The 20,304-nt window shown below is 40.6% G+C and overlaps 1 long non-coding RNA gene across 1 annotated transcript in view; it reads left to right on the plus strand.

Moving 5' to 3' along the window:
* The first annotated feature begins 344 nt into the window (after positions 1-344).
* Positions 345-20,304, plus strand: part of LOC101439048 (uncharacterized) — a 97,912-nt gene continuing 77,952 nt past the window's right edge. Inside the window, exons 1-4 of the long non-coding RNA XR_011645593.1 lie at positions 345-562; positions 1,635-1,685; positions 2,936-3,055; positions 7,512-7,584. This is a non-coding gene — a long non-coding RNA (uncharacterized lncRNA). The remainder of the gene's footprint in view (positions 563-1,634; positions 1,686-2,935; positions 3,056-7,511; positions 7,585-20,304) is intronic.

Here is a 20,304-nt window from a genome sequence, read left to right on the forward strand (position 1 = left end):
CTGTAATGAGTAAAATGTTATTTAGCAGGTGATTTATACGCAGGGTCAACGACATAATTTGTCAGCCCCTGTGCAAAATGAAAATATGGGGCCCCTTATTCCAGAAGAAGGAAAAATGCCACTAAATGTAATAAAACATGAACCTTTCCCCTTTCTTCCAGGCTCTCACTTTCGACGTGTCCTGTTTTGGTGGTGGTGGTTTGTTTTTCGTATTTAATGCTGCTCTCTCTCACGCCTGGGGAAACCTGGAGGGTGAGTGCAGCCCCGGTGACCTGGCGCCCGCGGCCCCCCTGCTGCGACAGGCTCCTCCTTGCCTCCAGCCACACACGCCTGCACCCTGTGCTTGGAGCGGGAGAAGCAGCCCGTCTCCCCGTCCTAAGGGCCTGCGACCCTACCCGCCGCTTAGTGTGGGTTCCAAACTTGGTGCCTGGACCTGCGCGTTCCCAGGATTGGGGGACGGGCAAGAGGCCTGTCCGCGCGGAGTCACCCACGGACGCACGTGCTGCTGCCAGCCCCGGGCTGCGGAGACCACAAGAGCTCTGCCCGCCCGCCCCGCCCGCAGGTACCAAGGGGCGCGCGCAGCCCGACCCGGACCCTGCCGCTGCCCGCGCCCGTGCACCAACCCCTGGGGTACAGAAGGTGGCAACCGTCCCTGAGCTGGGAGGGAGAGACGCGGCGGAGGGTCCTGAGCGCAACGGGGCGGGGGAGCCTTAGAGCGGTGGCTGCGAGGGGACGTGGGCGGGGCACGCGGCGCAGAAGGTGAAGGAATGGGCGGCCAGGAACCCGTCCCCGGGAGGGAGGCTGTAAGCCCCCCAGTGCATGCTCCACTTCCCGTCATGCTTCGCTGTCAAAGTACAGTTTAAAGATAACTTTAAGAATTTTAGCATGGCGACTGCTGAGCCTTAAACGCCAAAGAAGGGGCCCTGTGCGTAACTGCGAAGATCACATGCTCATGAGGTCATCCGCCTTAATAGGGTCTGCAAGTTAAACGCAAACAAACAAAAAACAAAACAAAGGAAGAAGCGAGTTGCTAAACAGAAAACACATCGTCTTGAAAAGGAGTAGTAAAAACTCAGAGAAATTTCTCCTGAAAATCTGCATAAAGAACACGTAGCATCATATCATTGATGTCCCTTAGAATCTTTAATTAATGCAGCAAAACTATCCATTTTATGTTACTTATTCCGCACTGCCATGGTGCTCAGTTCCTAGTTGGAGGAGGGGAAAATGACACACAAATAAGTAAATTAAAAATCACCAGGGGAGCAGATGTGGCTCAAGCCGTTGAGCACCAGCTTCCTACACGCGAGGTCCCAGATTTGGTCCCCAGTGCTTCCTAAAAACGAACAAACAAAGCCACAAGCAAACAAATGAAAAAACCAACTCAGGGGAACTGATGTGACTCAGTGGTTGAGCTCCTTCCACTTTCGAGGTCCAGGGTTCAATCCCTGGCTCTAGTACCTCAAAAAAAAAACACAAAAAAACAAACAAAAGCGAAACAAAAACACCAGGCAGTGTTTCCACAAGCAGTAGAAAGTGCTGGACTGCTTATTCAGACTTCCATCCCTCCTTTTCTTATCCTCCCCTTACGTAGCCATCATTCAAGGAACCCCTCCTCCCCTTTTATATTTCAGCTCAAAGTCTCCTCTCCTAAGGAAGATTTCCCTCTTCTCCAGACTTGCCAGGTACCGCTACACCCCTCATATTCTCCTCTACTTTTTCTTCATGGCACTATTCAGAGTTTGCAATTATGAATTTGTTTATATTGTCACTTGATGATTGTCTGACAATCCCTGGCCAGACCATAGGCTCTAAAGGGCAGGAGTGTGTTTTGTCCCTGTCCCATTGTATGTTCCTAATGGCCAACACAGTTATCCTGGCATTTGTGGGCACTTCCTCTTCCTGCCATAGAAGAATTCAGTAAAACTGTTTGAATAAGTACCTGCTATGTGCCAGGGTGTTGGCAAGTCCGGGGACAACATGGTGAGCAAGCCTCGTGATCTGTGCCCTCAGAGAGGATTCTGATCCTCTCCAAACTTGCCCGTCACTAATTTTGCCCATGAGCCCTGTGCTCCAACCACATATTACATTAACTGTTTTCGAACATATTCCATCCATACCCACTGCAGTACTTCTGCCCGAACTATTTCATCCTTCCCCATATTTCCTTTTCCTCTTATTTCCTCTTTTTTCTCCTAAGATTTGGTTTGAGTTCCATGTTGTGGCAGATTTTTAGAAGTCCCTGAAATAAAAGCTTTACTTCTATAGTTATAGATTTTAACTAGATGCAAAATATCAAAGCTTAAGACTACGTTTTCCTGTGTTCTTCCCTATCAGTGGAAGCAATGGATGCAGCTTCCATATCATGTACTGAAAGGGAGATTGTTTGCTCTCCATGACATCTCTGTTTGCTTCTCACCTTGAGCTGGAATGTGAACAGTGGCGGTGGAAACTTAGCTACAGCCATGCAGGCAAAAACAGGATCCCTAAGTGATAGCAGGAAAACAAGACAAAGTTAGCACTTGTCCTCCAGCCTTGTGCTGTCCTGCTTCTAGACTCTTAGGAGACGTCCATCTTATTTAAGATGTTGTATTTTGGGGTTCCTTTGTTCTACTGGCTAAACCTGTATCCTAAGTAATATACTCATTTTCATAGTACTTTGAACTGGAAGTGATCAATTTTAAATGCCATGTGGTAGGTAGAATGGCCTCCCAAATCTGTCCATGCCCTAATCCCTGGAACCTGTGAATGTGTTATGGTACATGGGTAAAGGAATTGTACAGATTAAATTGACATTAGGGACATTAAAATAGGGAGGTTGCCCTGAAGCCCTGCAAAGCCAAGAATTTACTTTGTCTGGAAGTTATTTTTCCAAGATCTTTACTTTATGATAACTGCTCTTTTTTTCTTCACCCTTCTTTTCCCCAAACTTTAGCCTGCTCATCCTCCTTCTCTAGAAACTCCACGGCATTTCTATCATGTGGGTCAATTTAGTATCTCTTGGATTATGTAAATACGTATCTTCACCACTGATGATGATCACGCTCCAAAGGGGGTAAGTAAAGCAAACAGATAATTCTTTAGCAGACAGTTAACTGGAAATCCCTACTTTTGTTTTCCTATTTGTCCCCATCATAGTCTTATGTCGTACAAAGCAATTCAAGATTTAGAACAGAAGCTTAGGATGACAGTGGTGGCATAGGAATTATTAAACTGCAAAAGCAATCTGAATAGACTTATTTGAGAGGGTTTTCTGTCCTGGGGAAGGAAATGGCCTTCAGAAAACATGCTGTTCTGTTGTTCCTTCCAGAAACCCTAGAATACATGGGATGCATGATAAATCTACCAGAACCACCTAGGGTGTCAATACTGGTAGAAGTATACTATTATAGTCCTCATATTAAAATACCCAGAGGTACACAGACAGTTAAAAAGTAATCCCATGTGTGGTTTTGTGAACTGTAGAAGGGAAGGTGTGGTAGACAGAATAATGGCCTCCTAAAGATGTCCATGTCCCAATCCCCAGAACCTATGAATGCATGGAAAAAGGTAATTAAATTTGCAGCTGAATTAAGATTACTCTACCCAGGGAGATCATCCTGGGTAATCTGGTGTGCCCAATATAATCAGAATGGTCCTCAAAAATAGGAGAGGGTGGCAGAAGAATAGAGTCAGGAGGAGAGATGCAATGTTTTTGGCTTTGAAGATGGAGAAGGGGTCCATGAGCCAAGGAATGTGGGTAGCCTCCAGAAATCTCCAGGAATCAGATTTATTCCTAGAGCTTTCAAAACAAACAAACAAACAAAAAAAAAACACCACAGCCTTGCTGACATCTTGGTTTTAACCTAGTGAGAGACATATCTGAATTTCAACCTCCAGAAATCTAAGAAAATGAATGTGTTGTTTAAAGCCACTTAGCGTAGAGTGATTTGTTATGACAGCTATGGAAAACAAATACAAGAGTCTGAATTGTGTTATTTGAACTTGAGCATCCTCATGTGCTGTTTTATTTAAGGATATTCTATCTTTACACAACTTAATTCTTCTTTCTCACCTCACTCCCCTCCCAAACTATTAATTTTTCAATGGATGACTTATTGGACCAAGTGTCAGAATATAAAATTCCTTTTTTTTTTCCTTGAGAAAGGATGAGTGTTAATCAACGGACAGTTGCAAAGAAAAAAGACAATTACTTGAAATTTTATTTGAGATATAGGCCTTCTTTTTTCCACATAAGAAATAGAAATGAGGAATCTGGACAGTATATCTGAGATATTTCCACCTCAGGAAAAACTGACCAGAAAGCATGGTTCTGATGTGCCCCACTGAGAAAGCATCTCTTATCACAGTTACATTTGTGAGAATTAGAGAGAAAGCTTTACTGATAAAATGGTGAAGGCTTTAGGGACTCTTTTTTTTTTTTTTCCTTTCAATCTTCAAAGACAGATTTGACGCAGATCTATTATGGCACAAGCGTAAGCCTTTCTTCCTGCACCACCTTCTGTTAGCAACACTCAACCATGAGGTGAAGCAATTTTAAAATCTCTCACTCTCAGATTTGACCTTCATGCTTTTCAAAATAGAAAAACAATGGATGAAGAAGAAATCATATTTGCTTTTTGCCAAACTTATTAACATACCAATCTTATTTAGTAGAATGATTGCCAATTTCTCCATTCTAGAGCAAGGCAATTAATAGTAAATCCATATTTCTATTGAAGGGATGACTCACTGGAGACGGTTGAGAGGGAATTATTTATCTATCTAACATGGTGTAAAATTTAAAACGCAATTTCAAAAAAAAGAGAGAAAATTACAGGGATACTTTCAGCCAAGGATCCTTCCCAGTGCAGAAGCTCTCCACAGGTAATCTAGAGGCTCTAAGGCAACAACTTCAGCTTGATGAAGTTCTTGAAGAAATGTCTTTATCCCCCAAAATGATATAGTCTCCCTTCTCTCATACTCCTCCCTCCTCTTCTCACACTGCTTTGGGAAGCTCTAAGTGTTAACACACCACTCTGTACTGATTCCTTTCTCTCAGCTAGCCTTTGCTCTCAATTCATCCTCCAAAGGATGACTTGTAAGGCCTTTTATAATCTATCCAATATCTGTCTTCATAATCTGCCACTCTCTCAAGTACACCTAAGATTTCAGCCATGCCTTTTCTTCCATGGCAGTTTCTTCAAATGTGCTCTTCTTTCCCCTGGGAGACCCGAAGACATGGGCATTCCCTTCCCACTACCCTAGCTCAATACCTCGTTCTGGGAAAGTTTTATTTGTTTTCCAGATCTAAGTTCTTCTTCCTGAGATGGGCTTTATCTTCCCTCCTTTTCCCCAGATGCTTTCTGTGTGTTCTCTGTACCCTACCAGTTTTACCTTTATGGCCCTTACCACAGTACAGTTATTTATTTACTGGCCTGAAGCTTTTTACCAGATCCTGAGTAACTTCATAGCTCAATTTCTGTAAATCCATCTTTTTGTAGCCAAAGCTTAAAGTAGTGCCTGCATATACGTAGATGTTCAGTAGATGCTGGATGAATAGATGAATAGGTGAAATGAAATCTGACATTATAATTTTGCATTTCTCTAATTTTACACCTTATCAAAGTAGTTAGTGAATGTCAATATGTGAAAGATAAATGAGAATCAAGCCTATTACAGCCAAGTGCTTATCTTCCCCTGTAGTTTCAAAGTTTTTTGTAAAGAGGAATTAGCAGTTCTTTAATGCATCAGCACTATAATTCCTTTCCAAAAATGCCAGAGGTCATCTCAGAATTGAATGGCTGAGCAAGGATTAAAATAAAAGAATAGGTGAACTTCAGTTAACTGGATCACTGCTCCTATGTCCTTGTTAACTATGCTTTCTGGACCATAACAAGAAAGCATGGTGGAGGGGTCATGGGGTGAAAGGGTTAAGGGAGAAAGAAGATTTACTGCTTGATAATAATCAGTTCATCTTCGAATATGCTTTTCTTCTGATTACCCTGCTTTTATTCTTCAACACTATATCCTTCTTTAGTGATAGACAAAAGTTGCATGTCTGCAGATTTTGTAATGCTTATTTTTGTTACAAAGACACCCTTATTCAGACTCTCTCAACAATGGCAATCCCCGTGGAAATCAAAATCCCCAGAGTGTTTCAAAAGTGTAGAAAGATCTTTACATTTTCTTGAAGAAAAGGTGATATAGAAATATCTTATTTCTTCTATGAAATCTATCATTTGCCTTGCCCCAAAGAAATGTTCACTTACAGCCCGCGAGTTTCCCTCCCTTTCGTAGACTGAAATCTCTCATAAAATGCCGCCAAAATAATTTCTCTAGTTTATTGGCTGATTGTGGTAAAAAGGGACCAGGATTTTGTATAAATAACTTGTTCAGGTTTATGTTTTGGTGACTCTCAACAGACTTCATCCAAAGAAGAGAACTAAACTAAAGGCAGAGTATTTTATGCAACATATTCTGACCTGAAACTGTAATATATAGACACAGAAAAGATAACCAACTGATGGCTAACTTTTTGTTTTCACATCTCTTCTTGGCTATATTTCTTCTAGATGGATTTTAAAAAGTGTCCTGCCTCATTGAATATATCTTCCATTTTCTTGAACCTCTTTGAGTGTGTGGCTATAACTAAATAGCAAAATATTTTAGTATGCCAAATAATTGTCTTATATTTTAAAGAGAATTAATATTAACTGAGCACATAATATGTACCAGGCACAGTGCTTCCAACTTTTTAATTACATATATATATATATATATATATACACACACATACATATACATATATACACACACACACACACACACAAATATACATATATATATATAATGAACATTAAGATAATGTGCTCCTAAAAAGACCTTTATTAAGCCCATTTTACAGAGGAAAGAACTGAGAATCAAAGATAGATATTAAGTCACTTGCTCAGGGTCTTGTACCTCGTAATTATTGGAGATGGAACTCAAGAATTTTTTGATAGGACGAAAATTTTGTCAAGGTTGCCACAACCACCAAAATAGGAAATTTTGCAGGAAGAAAAGACCATGAAAAATGTAGAGAGAATGGAAAGGAGTAGAGAAATTAAAAATGAGTATTTAGAAAAAAATCAAGCCTCTTCTAGGCAGAAGGTATTAAAATTATGTGTGGGGGACATTGTGGGGAAGAAGGCAAAGGATGGCAAAACAAAAATGGTCCTATCATGTTTGAACCAATCATGGAAACTTCCCTGAATCCAAATAGTAAGGGGATTACCAAAGCTGAATTTTGTGACATGTACTCTTGACTTTGAGAACAAATGATTAAAAAAAACCTTCTCCCACTTAAACAAAATCTAGTCAGCAAAACCAACTGATCCTTAAGTTCTGTCTTTTCCTTAGTACACTTTATAAGAGAAAACCTAGGATTCTCTAACCATGCGGATCCTAATGTGAATGATTTAGATGTATCTGAGCCTGTGGTGGTGATCATGTCTTATTTCCTTTATATTAATATTATCTCCTTGTTTTAGAGTCCAAAGCTTCAAAACCCAGTTTCTGAAGGAATTCTCTGCTTGCTTTGAACATCCATGTACTTGACTCAAGGTCAGTCTTACCAAATTTAGTTCCACAGATATAGTTTGGTAGGATTTTAGCAAATCCATGGAAGCTATGATTATTTATGTTTCCAAAACACAAGGGTCAGCAAAGCTAAACAGTCTTTAAATGTTTTCTTAATTGTTAAATTGCAGAAGTTCTCAGAACTCATTGTGAATCTTCAAATGCATTATTTCCCAAATACATTTTATCCTAGAGTCTTCCTTCAGGGAAAGACCCATGATACTAGTGTTTTGAGAAATGTATAATGTGAAACTGTTTTTGATCAAGATTCCACAAAAGGAAGACCTTGAACTATCAACTGATCTTCAAATCTTGCCTCGATAGATATCAACTGCTGCCTCTCTTCTGTGCTTCTCTTTGGGGTTGATGTCCAGTGGGAAGAGAAGAATGGCTGTTACCCTTCTCAAACATTAGTAACTTGCTCACTAAAAACTCCCTGCTTCTTCCCCTAGGATCTAGACCAGAAATATCCAAAGTAGCTTCTTAGTGAAAGTATGAGAACTTCTCTTTTAAAGTCAATATGATCACTTCTTGACCTTTTGGCTAAGATGAAGTAAAGTCAGAAAGATAAAATAGAAAGACTTTTGCTTGAATCTTGTTAGCATCAATTGGTAGGTCTGTGACATCTGACTTGATCTTTCTCAAACTCATTTTTTTTTTTTCAGTGAAGTGAGGATAATGTCTCCCACGTAGGGATATAGTAGGAATCTATGATGCAGTGAATTCTCTTATAATATACTTAGACAATGCTAGTTCAATAAAAGTGCTAGTACCCTCTCTCTGGCTTAGTTTCATGTGTCTCTCAAGTGCTGGTCTGGTCCCCCAAGAACCTGGATCACAGTAGGATTATGTATTTCCCAAGGCCTAATGTTTCTCTTTGCAAATATTATCAAAGCAAGTTATGAGTGGGAACAAAAAGTCCAGTCGACTGGATAATCAGAACTAACCAAAGAACTCAAAGACATTCAAACCAAGGTCTGTGTTCCTGTTGTATTTGACAAATTCACACATACATAATATTATTAACACAAGGCAATTAATGATACCCGAAATAAGAGCAGCACAAAGAGAAAGGGGCTATTAAATTTCAATAAAGGGAGAAAAATCCTTCATAAATGGGAGGATGGGACTTGAGTTGTGTATTCCTCAAAGAGTAGGGTCTTTCATGGAAACTGCAGGGCTATGGAGGGGTTTAGGTGTGAAGATAGAGATTGTTTTAACCCTACTGAGGCCCCTTGGGTGTGCACATTCTGCATAGAGGTTCCTGCCCCTGAAACATAGTGAACTTTCTGGGTGGTCTGCATATGAGCTCTTTGCCTGGATATTGTCAGAGGTGACAGCTGGAGTGAGCTGGGGAGGTTGTTGCTAGAAACAACAGCAACAGAGACGGCCCTGAGATTACAACTGTACACCCTTCTTCCTGCCACCCGTAGTACCAGGAAAGACCAGCAGCCTCCTCCTAAGTCAGTTGTTTTTCGTCCTTATCTGGTCCTCCAAACACGGCGAAGGCAAGGTCATGGAGAAGTGTTTGGCTCAAGCCAGCAACTAGGATATTTTCTAGGTTTACTTTAAAATATGGAAACAAAACCAAACCTTGGAAAGCAAGAATTAAACAACTTACAACAATGATGTTTTAGAAGTTTCCTAAAAAATAAGTCACGCTAATTTAATATGACAATATTATGCTTTCAGAGTCAAGAGCCATAACATATGGCGGTGAGCACCTGATGCCAAAGGAAAATTATGGAAAGCCCTGCCATTCACCAAGTCGTCACTAGAGGGAGTAGTTGCATGCAGATAGGGTTCAGTTCCTGGGCTTTACTAGCGCAGATTTGTGCCCACCTCCATTAGCCCGCAAGAGCTTTTTGTTGCCATGGGAACCCCTAAACAAGGGATAAATATGTCGACAATAGCCATAGACAATTTTATTTTGCATCCTTCTTTAATGCATGGCAGCCCCAGAGCACTCCATCTGCAGTCCGATGTTGCTCCCTGGCCTGTTAAGTCTGGGCAGCACAAGTCATCCATTATTGCTAAATGGCATCACAGCACGTAGCTCTGTAGCTCTGTTCACACACTGGGGTGCATTGTAAAGGTCCCTGCTCTGTGGAGAGCGACAGAGCGAGCAAGAGAGGGCCCTCTTTTCTCCTCTGCCTTTCCCTAGCCTGTTCCTCTTTCCGCGAGTCAGCTGACTCTTCAAATGTAGCCTGAACCTGTCTGCATCAGGTTAATAGACACTCACAGTGATTAATCATTAGGGGCAGAGAAGAACTGGAAAAGAAACAGTCACCTCTCTTTGGGGTTCAAAGGTCAATGTTTGAGGGGAGTAGAATATAGTTAAATAATTTGCCTTCCTAAAAATATTCCTTTAAGTGAAGTCTGAAATAGATTTAAGACTAACATTGTCAATGCCTGTGACATAACTGAGTATGTGTCAAGACAGAGCAGTGTGCAGGAGAGTGCTCTAAGCCATTAGAAAGAGCCCTGGCCAGGGATATAAATTAAACAGAGTTAACATCATTGGCTCTGCCTTGATTTCCTTAGTTGTGCTTACCATTTCCTACATACCTATTAGATGTATCTGCTGGATGCAAGTATTAAGATGGCTGTTGCTTGAGCTATTCAGTTAAAGGAGTTTTAACTGGGGGAGGAGGTAGGGTATATGGGAATGCTCTGTATTTTTTATGTAACATATATGTAATCTAAAGCTTCTTTTAAAATACATATATATTATTTTTTCAAAAATGGCATTTTTATCGTCTGAGAACTGAACCTGACCCAAGAAAAATTGAGGTTGTTGTGGCAACATCATAGATTCCTAATGCACAATCAGGTCGCTTCTCTCTACCAGGCCCCCTTCTCATATTAAATGAAGGAAGGACTTCCTCACAAAATAACTGGGAGTATGAGGAGGTCTTTAGATACTAGGTTGTAAAAGAAGTCCTTTGGTTCATTGGACCCCCTGAGGATGGGCCAGTATGTGACACATAGAGGACATTCAATAAATACATGCTCATTGAATGAAAATAAAGATTGATGGATGGATGGTGGATGAAATAATGAAGTAGGTGAAACACTGAGAATTATTGGTAATGTGTAAAATGGAAAAATATTGAATACTTATTGTATAATACAACATGCCAAATCTAGATCAAAACATTCATAATCAGCCTTTAATTATAGCTTGATCTCCCATGTTTTATATTTCAGTTAGCTAAAATTTTTCTTATTACTCTAGACATCAGAATATTTAACTCAAAGCATAAATGAATATCCTTCTTTAAGATAGTAAAAATTCATGTGTAACTTATTAGGGCAGAGAAAGGAAATGAAATAATTGGAAGTCCAGTTTCTGGGAGTGGTTTTCTAAATCCATTCCTGTAGAGAATTGCTGGCCTTTCCTTGAAACTTCCATTGACAGTTTGGCTTCCTGGCACACAGAAAACTCCCTAGCCTCTGTCTGGGATTTCCCGGATGATGTCCCCTGACTTCAAGGGCACACAACTAAGAAGGCAGGGATCTCTGGATTGTGGGAGATCTGGATGATACCAGCCATCAGTGATGCTACTGTGATGATGTTGGCCAGCTTTGGTTTCTTCCCGAAGGGACCTCTGGTGTCTGCTTAACTGGAAACACACTTTGCAGTTATGGCTGAGGGGCGACCTTTCCCCAAATGGTTCTTGTTTTGTGATTCAGCTTGTGAGTCATTTGGCTAATAACAACTTCCTTTCTGTCCCAGACACCCCCTGGGAAATTTGGATCTATTCAGACTTGGGTGGGGGGAAATTCTAGGGTCACTTGCTAAGGCTGCTGGGAGGAGATTACTTGTCAGTGAAGTGGAGACTATGGAAACTTGCTGTAGTTTACTGAACTGCAGAAGACCTGGTAGTAACATGGCAAGAAAGCAGAGGGTTGCCTGTCAGTGATCATTTTCTAGTAGACTGTTTTGACATGCTGGCAGAAGAATGTGATGCTAGTACATTTCTAAAAATGGGCATATGTGATTGTTCAGCGAGGAAACACCCACTGATTCATTGAAACATGTCGTGGACTTTGTTGATGGCTCCCACCATCCACTCCACCTCCCTCATTGTATAGTAGCTGCATATATGGTTGGGATAGAATGGACTCTCCCACAGTCATAGGGATGGGCTTTAATGCACAAGATAATTTTCTCACCTTTGTGACAATGCTTGGGTCTGGAACGGGCTTTTCACCCAGTCTTCAGATAACCAGTCTTCAGGACCAGGTATCCTACAGGCCAAACCTAGATCACTCCAATCAGGATGAAGATCAGGATTGTTCCTTGGGTTGAAGACAGATCCTGTGTCTTTTTCTGGACATAGAAAATCATGAATATTGCTCTGAAGCTTTTGACCTCTGTATTGTGACTACTTGGCACGGTAAGCCTTAGGATAGAGGTTGCAGCACCCAAGGAAGAGAAAAGAGCAGGGAAGAAACTGGTGACATCAGCAAGCTCCTGGATGAAACTAAAGGCTAGTCTTCTGCTATACTCCTTTTATATGGGCTGAAACATTTTGTTTATTGTTTAATCCAGTTTGAGTTTGGTTTTCTGGTTTGTTTGTTTTTTTGACAGAAAAAACGCTTACTAATATAATGAATTGATTAATAGATCATTTCAGTCATTCTATAAATACTAGTGTTTATATATGCAAGGCATGAAGACAGAAGTAGTCCTCTCCTTCAGGGAAGGCAGAGCATACTGGAAAGGCAGACATGTAAATGGAAAATAAATGTATAACATGGTAAATATATATTCGGGCAAATATATATATGTATATTGGGAACATGGAGGAAAGAACCCTAAATATGCCTTTTTGGTGGGTGATGGAGGCAGACAGGGCACTTTGTGGGGAAGATGGTACTTCTAAGGTAAGATCTGGAAAGAAACAAGGCAGGTAAAGGCAGTCCAGGAAGAAGGGCCAACACCTACAATGAATTTAGGTACAAGAAGCCATGGCTTATTTAAAATAGGTGGAACCTAAAAAGCAAGGCAGGATAATGCCTGAAAATGAGACTGGACAAATGGCCATGCACTAGATATTAAAGAGTCTTTCACTTAAGGTAGGAGGTAATTTTCTTTCTCTTGTAATAGGGAGCCATTAAAGAATTTTTAGCAGAGTTTCCATTTTGAAACCACATATACTATGAGTTCTTAGCCTCTATATGATGGAAGGTAATAAAATATTGTGGTGAAAAATATAAGCTTTAGAGGAAAAAAACCCTGGTCTTTAAATCCTATCTCTCAGTGCCTCAGTTTCTTCATCAGAGAAATGATTGTAATGGCAATTACCTCCTTGCATTTTGGTGGAGTTTAATTAGAATTTCTTAGTGTAGTGGCAGGCACATGGTATACTAACAGTATATAATAACCTTTCTGACCAAAATGTCCCACCTGCTGATTTCAACCCTTAACAATACTTCGCATAAATTTTTTTTGGCATGATGAACAAACTAAAGTATCGAAAACTGTGTCACCCAGCTACTTTGTTATACAGTGTGGTGTCAAACCTGAGACTTTATTTGTTTTAAATGATGGGCACCCATTGTTTCTAGCAGTTTAATGAATTGTTTGCCCTGCTATTTATTTGCAGCTCACATATGTTTATATTTCTGGAGCAATGTTTGCACACCAATAGGTAGAGTAGCCCATTTAAAGACAGGTGTATTGGGAAACGAATGTGGCTCAACCAATTGGGCTCCCATCTACTATATAGGAGGTTTAGGGTTCGATGCCCAGGGCCTCCTGGTAAGGGCAAGTTGGCCCACGTGGTAAGCTGGCCCATGTGGAGTGCTGACTCACACGGAGATGCAGCCCCATGCAGGAGTGCCACCCTGCGTGGGAATACCACCTGGCACGGGAAAGCTATCCCATGCAGGAGCGCCAGCCGATGCAGAGAGCTGAAGCATCAAGATGATGCAACAAGAGACAAAGAGGAGAGAAAATAAGAAGACATAGCAGAACAGGAGCTGCAGTGGTGCAAGAGAGTAATTGCCTCTCTCCCACTCTGGAAGGTCCCAGGATCAGTTCCTGGAGCTGCCTAATGAAAATACAAGCAGACACAGAAGAACACACAGTGAAGGGACACAGAGAGCAGACAGTGGGGGGTGGGGATGGGGAATAAATAAAATAAATCTTTAAAAAAATAATAAAGACAGGCATATTAAAAATGAATTATACCCTCCAAACCAAAACATCCACAAAGTAAATGTACACAGTACAAGTACATAGGCAGCATGAGGCCTGTGATAGTTCATGATGGTTCTCTGAAGTAGGCAAAGTGGGGTGACTGTGAAAACTTTGATATAAGCATCTACCAGAAATGGCTGATATTCAGCTGGTATATACACCAGTATAGCCACACTAGTTGTTTATTGTTCATATCTATTCTGATTTTCCAGGCTGTTTTCTGTTGGCCAGGGGTTTCACCATTCAGTATTTTGAATATCATCTGTACAGCTAAATTTCCCATTTTTTATACCTAAATCCCTCAGAGGGCCATTGGCAGGCAAAAGCAGTGGACTAAGCCAGTACCAGTTGTATGTGAATTGAGTTCAGAGGGCTAGAAATCACTAAATTCCTGGTGAAGGGCACGGAAGAAGGACTGCTGTAGCAGAAACCAAACACTATGGGGCATGAGACATCAGCTTGCCAAAGAACCAGTCAGAGCTAGGTTGTATTCCACCTTCTTTCTGTGTGAATCTTTGCAGGTTATTTAATTTCTCTGAGTGTCAGCTTTGATGGGAAATGCAGACAATGATTCTTAACACAAAGAGAAGCTGTGAAAATTAAAGAAATTGTCATCTACCACCAAATTTGGCACAAAGAGTGAATATGCTACCTGTTATTGTTATTGGCCTCTGTCTCTCAGTTTTGTGAAGATCATTCATTTTATATATTATGACCTAATTATCTGAGGAACAGAAATTATGGATATCTACTAAAAATTTACTGCTACCCAATCACAAGAGGAGTTTTAGGGAATTTCCAAAAAAAATAGTTGCAGGATAACTCATTCCAACTTAGGTATATTATCATAATTATGGGTGATATAGCACAAATCCAGCAAACAATTAATAAGATTGTACTTTGTCCAGGTGGGAGAAAATACTAATTCCAATTTCCTGGTACATAATTCAATGCCAGTCACATATCATCTCTTTATTTGAGACATGACCTCTACTGTCAGTTTTAATGACACTTTAGTGGGTCACAAGTGCTTTGCCTCTTGAACTAGCATGGACAGGGAGAGAAATTGTGGTCATGCATATGACACTTATGATGATGGTGGACATCTGTTCTATATCACTCTGTCCTTGACAGACTTCCCATGGTCAGCCAGTGCCAGCAGTGGGGTGATAATAATGGTGTCTTAGTTCACTAGTTGAAAGCTCCACAATCTAGGTGGCTTAAAACAACAGAAATTTATTGTTGCACAGATCAGGAGGCCAGAAGTTTGAAATCAAGGTGTTAGAAACACCATGCTCCCTCTGAGGTTGGTAGTGAAGAATGTATTCCATGACATTTTCCAGGCTTCTAACAATGGCAGGTGCTGCTTGGTCCTTCGCTTGTGGCTCAGCCCAGTCTCTCTCCATTACTACATGGCCATCTTCTCTCTGTGTGTCTTCTCTCCCTTTCTTATAAGGACACCCAGCCATATTGGATTAAGGGCCCACCCTCCTCCAGTGTGACCTCATTTTAACTTGCCTAATTCCATCTGTAATGTCTATTTCCATATAAGGTCACATTCTGTGGTACTGGAGATTTGGACTTCAACTTACCTTTTGGGGGAACACAATTTAACACATAATAACAGGCTTACTAGGCAGGACACAGGCCAGTGTTTGCTTCAGAGTTGTGCTCTCTGAATTTTACAGAGCATCTGGCTGGCTTGCATTAGCATTGATGAACCTTCCTATGGAGCGGTTGGCTGTTGTGAAATACCCGATCATGGCAAAGGGCATGTTGAGATGGAGGCCTGCCCAAAGGCATGAAAGAAAGCACTTCACTTGTCTGAAATGACATTGCATCACATTTGAAATTCTGCCATGTTCTTGCCCCTCCCTCCTAGTATGTCCATTTGATAAAGTACTTTCACCCAGAGCAGTGATGAAAGGAGAGGGTCCCACATCCTAGCACATCAGGTTCTTGTGAGTCCTTGCTGATATTTAGTTCACAAGAGATACCACTTGACCTGTAGTTATTTAATATAAGCCCCTACAAAAGTAAACAGGGTAAGTCAGAGTAACTGTTTAACCTCAAGTGCCTGCTTACTGACTCTCTTATTTTCTACAGTATTTTGATTTTTTCTTAGCTTATCCATTACATGGTGAGGTCCTCTCCTTTTTCTTAGGGGTTTCATTGACTTGCAACTTTTGTGCCTGCACTGCTTCTATTAGTCAATTTGTTTCCTTCTCTGAATAAATCCCCTGATTCTTGTTGTGTCTTTAGATCAGAGAACGTCTCTATTGTGGAAGACCCTTGAACACACAAATGGTACCTTCTTACCCTCTCATGTATTCCTTGGCAAACCAGGGAGTTCCCATTAGGCAGTTTTCAAAAGAGAACTTGGACCAAAGCTCTAGACCAATTGTGAAGAGAGGGAGTTTATCTTTTCTCTATAATCTTAGCAAGCTTTCCTCCTCATCATGTCTATTTACATATATAAAATATTTTGTTACTATAAAAGACATTTCATAGTGTTAGGAGAAATAGAAAGACCAGCAAAGGACTAATAAGGAGCTTTGTGTCTTTAAATAGTATATTCAGGTTTTTTGGCCAACATTTAGTGTGGGTTTGAATCCTGAGTTAACATGTAGGAAATTTCAAGCTATAATGCTCTTTAATCATCAACTTATCATTAGCAGGAAGACTAGTTGGAGGAGGGAAAGCTGTGCTTTTAAATACTGCAAACTCTATGGTAGGTTTTATTTTTATATGGAAAAGTCTTTTTCATAATGTGTAAAAAGAATCCCAAGGTGTAGGACAGGACTTGGTAAAACAGGAGAGATAGAGTTGAATAATATGTTTCTCAGAACGCCTGGTGAAATCCATCATTTTCCAGGATGGTAGAACACAGTAGAGGTCAGTGTGCCTGCTGGGACACTTAGGCCGTGTACAGCTAGAGCAACAATTCAGGTATTTTTGTGCAAAATATTACTTGACCCTGTCTTATAGTGGATTCCACTGAAATACACGGGAGACAGGAAGTTTATGGAGTGGCCTCAAGATACACCTATCAGGAAGTAAGGGAGGTAGGAATAAGCAGAGTGTAAAGCTAACCCACAGTGCAGTTGAAACTGAGGCCTCAGCTCATACTATGCTAAGCTCTGTAACTGGGCTGACCCTTTAAATTTTCTCAATTTGAAGCAAGGTGGTGAAGCCTTTATATCCCTTCTTCAAGTGGTAATTCATGACATTGCAAGCGATGGAAAAAGTCTTAGACTTGGAAGAGCAAGTCCCTGAGGCTAAGCACAAGTTCCACCAAGGGTCACAGCTGTGACTGGTCAGAAGCCAATATTCCCAGCAGCTGGAGTATTAGTGCATTGGCCTTGAAGAATGGATTTGGAACACTACAGTATTGATAGTAGAGCCGTGGTTCTCAGAATCTGGTACCCAGATACAGTAGCATCAGCGCCATCTGGAAAACTGTTAGCAATGCAAATTCTCAGGTCCTACCCCTGACCTACTGAATCAGGAACTCTAGCAGTGTGGCCAAGCAATCTGTGGTTTACCAAGCCCTCTGGATGATTCTGATGCACACTAGTTTGAGAACCTGCACTGGACTATCTAGCACAGGCACCCTACAGATAGAATCAACCAAAATGTTTTGTTACTGTAATGTATTTTTTAGTGTTTATATACCTCTTTTGATAATAATGCACTGATTCATGCACTTTGTCGTTTGTATTATTTCACCAACTAGAAAATCAGACATGATTTAAAGCTTTTAGTCAATTTGACTTATGATAGCTAATGGTCACAGTAGCTAGGTGTCAGGAAAATGTGGAGTGCTAGTTCCTACCATACTAAGAAAGCATAACCAAAGGAAAAAGCTAAGAGGAGTGAGTGCGGAAGACACACAAGAATGCAGACATAATCTTTGTCCTTTCTTGCATGGGATTGTGAAAATTCAATATTGTGAAACTCTCTGATTTGTATTAGGATGAAGTTAGCTAAGTACCAAAGGTCTGCCTTTTTGCTTTTGAGAAGAAATCAAATAGTCTTTCTGGTCTTATAGAAAATTTGTGCAAACTTTGATTGACCATGAAGGTAATACCAATAGCCAAGAAGGAAAAAAAAAAAAAGACTGCCAAGTGGTAAGTGATATGGTATTTATAAAGTGTGGATTTTCTATAGACCATGAAAATCAGAACATATTTTTAAAATTGTGAAAAACAGGAAACCAAAGATGAAAGTGCTTATTCATTAAATCTTGTTTCTGAGTTCAGTTACATAGTTCATTGCAAAGCTGGTATCCCTGCCTCTAAATATGATTTAAAATCCATGTTTTAGAAGGCTCTAAGACTTTGCAAGTACTTAGACAGCACTTCAGTTTATCCAGTCTGTGCTTCTATTGTCTGCCTCTAAGAACTAGTAGAAAAAAAGTAAATCCAAGGGACAGAAGTTCTGTTTTCCTTCTCCCATCTCATCTTGACTGCCTGTTTGTCTAGTGTAGTGATACTCACCTGTGCTGTTCACTTTATGCATCTTATTTGGAGTGGCACTCAACAACTGAGGGCTTAATGCTCTCTTCTTTCCAAAAGCACTTGAACTTCATTTAGTTTACAACTACAGTTATTGGTTGGGCTGTTATCACTTCCAAAAACCATTTTTACTGTGTGAGAGGCTTAGCTAGCTAATACGTAATTAAATGCAATTCTCCCCCCCCAGCCCCCCAATGAATCCCCCATGGTATACTCATTTTTAACAGCATTTAAAACTTCTTTAACTCTTGGACAAAACAGGCAGGATCATCACAGAGACACATTATCTCTGGTAAGCCCAAAGATGCTCTCGAGTGACTCTTTACAGCTGTTATTGTAGTTTGCAGCTTGAATTTCTAATCGTTTGGGGGAAATGAAAACATTCTCACCACATGGAGGTTCTGTTACAAACTTTAATCTAAAGAGCTACTCAGTTCATTTCACAGAAGTGTCCTTGAAATACTAAATTCCATAATCTTCAAATACAGAGAAAATAACATTCCTTAGCCTGTTTTTCTCCCTGGGTCCTTTCAATAAAAAGATTGACCATTCAATACAATTGAAGGAAACTCCTTAAAAGACAGGATGTTCACACTCATCTCAAGGAGAAGCTGTTTGAGTCTCTGTTGATATGGTCTCTTATGTCCCATCAGCAAAAGGAAACTACCCATCAACTGTCACAGAATAATAATAAAAACATTCAGAATTATTGTTAGCATGTATCCAATGTGAGCAATGATTTGGATATTCTGAGAACTGCTGAATGACAGCTCCATTAATTATTTATGAAGTAAACATACCCTTAAGAAATATATGATAATTTAACTTTGGCGTCTTAAAAAATTGATTAAAAGATAATTCAATACAGCTTATATAAACATTTGAATAGAAAGGCACATCAAAAATATCCTTACAGAGTAGTTACTTTTTTTGAGGGTTGGTTGCTGCTGCTAAGAGAAATCCTGTGCTTGTGAAATACACACCGGGATTCTTCTCTACATTGCATAAGACAGCATGGCGTAGAGGTTAAAAGGATTGACAGCAGAGACAGGCAATGAATTGGCTGTGTGACCTTGGGCAAGTTGCTTCATCTCTCTGCATTATTGTTTATTCTTCTGAAAAACGGGGGATAATAAAATAACTGCCATAGGGCCACCCAGCTGATTAATAGGCACTTGAAGTTGAGAACCACTACTACAGAGGGCTTGTTAAATCAGAGATCGTGGGGTCTAGCCCCAGAGTTTCAGATTCAAGGTGTCTAAAATTGTCACTTTGAGAGACTGCTATAGAGCTCTCCAGGTATGGTCTGAATACCTGCAGGAGATTTGACATGGGTTGGGGAACTAACTCTAAAGACACATTTGTTTTCCAGTACATTTTATCCAAAATAGCTGCATTGGATCCGAGTCCTGGTCTCTTCTGCCATGCCTGGGATGTTGGGACTTTTTCCAGCATTTTAGACTGATTAAGCCAGTACTCCATTGTCTGCTACCTCCTGAATATTATGCCTGCAATTCAGTAACTACAATATAGATGAGTGCTTTCTTTTTTTTCCCCCCTCTCCCCACTGTCCTGCTGTTTTTGCTGTCTGTGTACATTCGCTATGTGATCTTCTGTGTCTTTTTCTCTTTTTTGGCTTCTTGTTTTTCTCCTCTGGGATTCACCCGGATTCAATCCTGGGGACCTCTGATGTGGAGAGAGGTTCCTTGTCACTTGTGCCACCTCAGGTTTCTGGTTTCTCTTGCACCTTGCCTTCACTTTCCCCTGTCTCTTGACACATCATCATCTTCCTGTGTGACTCACTTGCATGGGCACTGGCTTGCCACTCAAGCCCGCCTTTACCAGGAGGCACCAGGGATTGAACCAGGGTCCTCGCTTATGGTAAGCAGAAGCCCAATCGCTTGAGCCACATCCACTTGCTGATGATTCTTTCTTTTGAAGAATGGAGTGAGCTTTGTGGCTGAAGGGTTAGACATT

Source organism: Dasypus novemcinctus, chromosome 14 (genome assembly GCF_030445035.2).
Source record: "Dasypus novemcinctus isolate mDasNov1 chromosome 14, mDasNov1.1.hap2, whole genome shotgun sequence".
In the NCBI taxonomy this organism is placed as follows: Eukaryota; Metazoa; Chordata; class Mammalia; order Cingulata; family Dasypodidae; genus Dasypus; species Dasypus novemcinctus.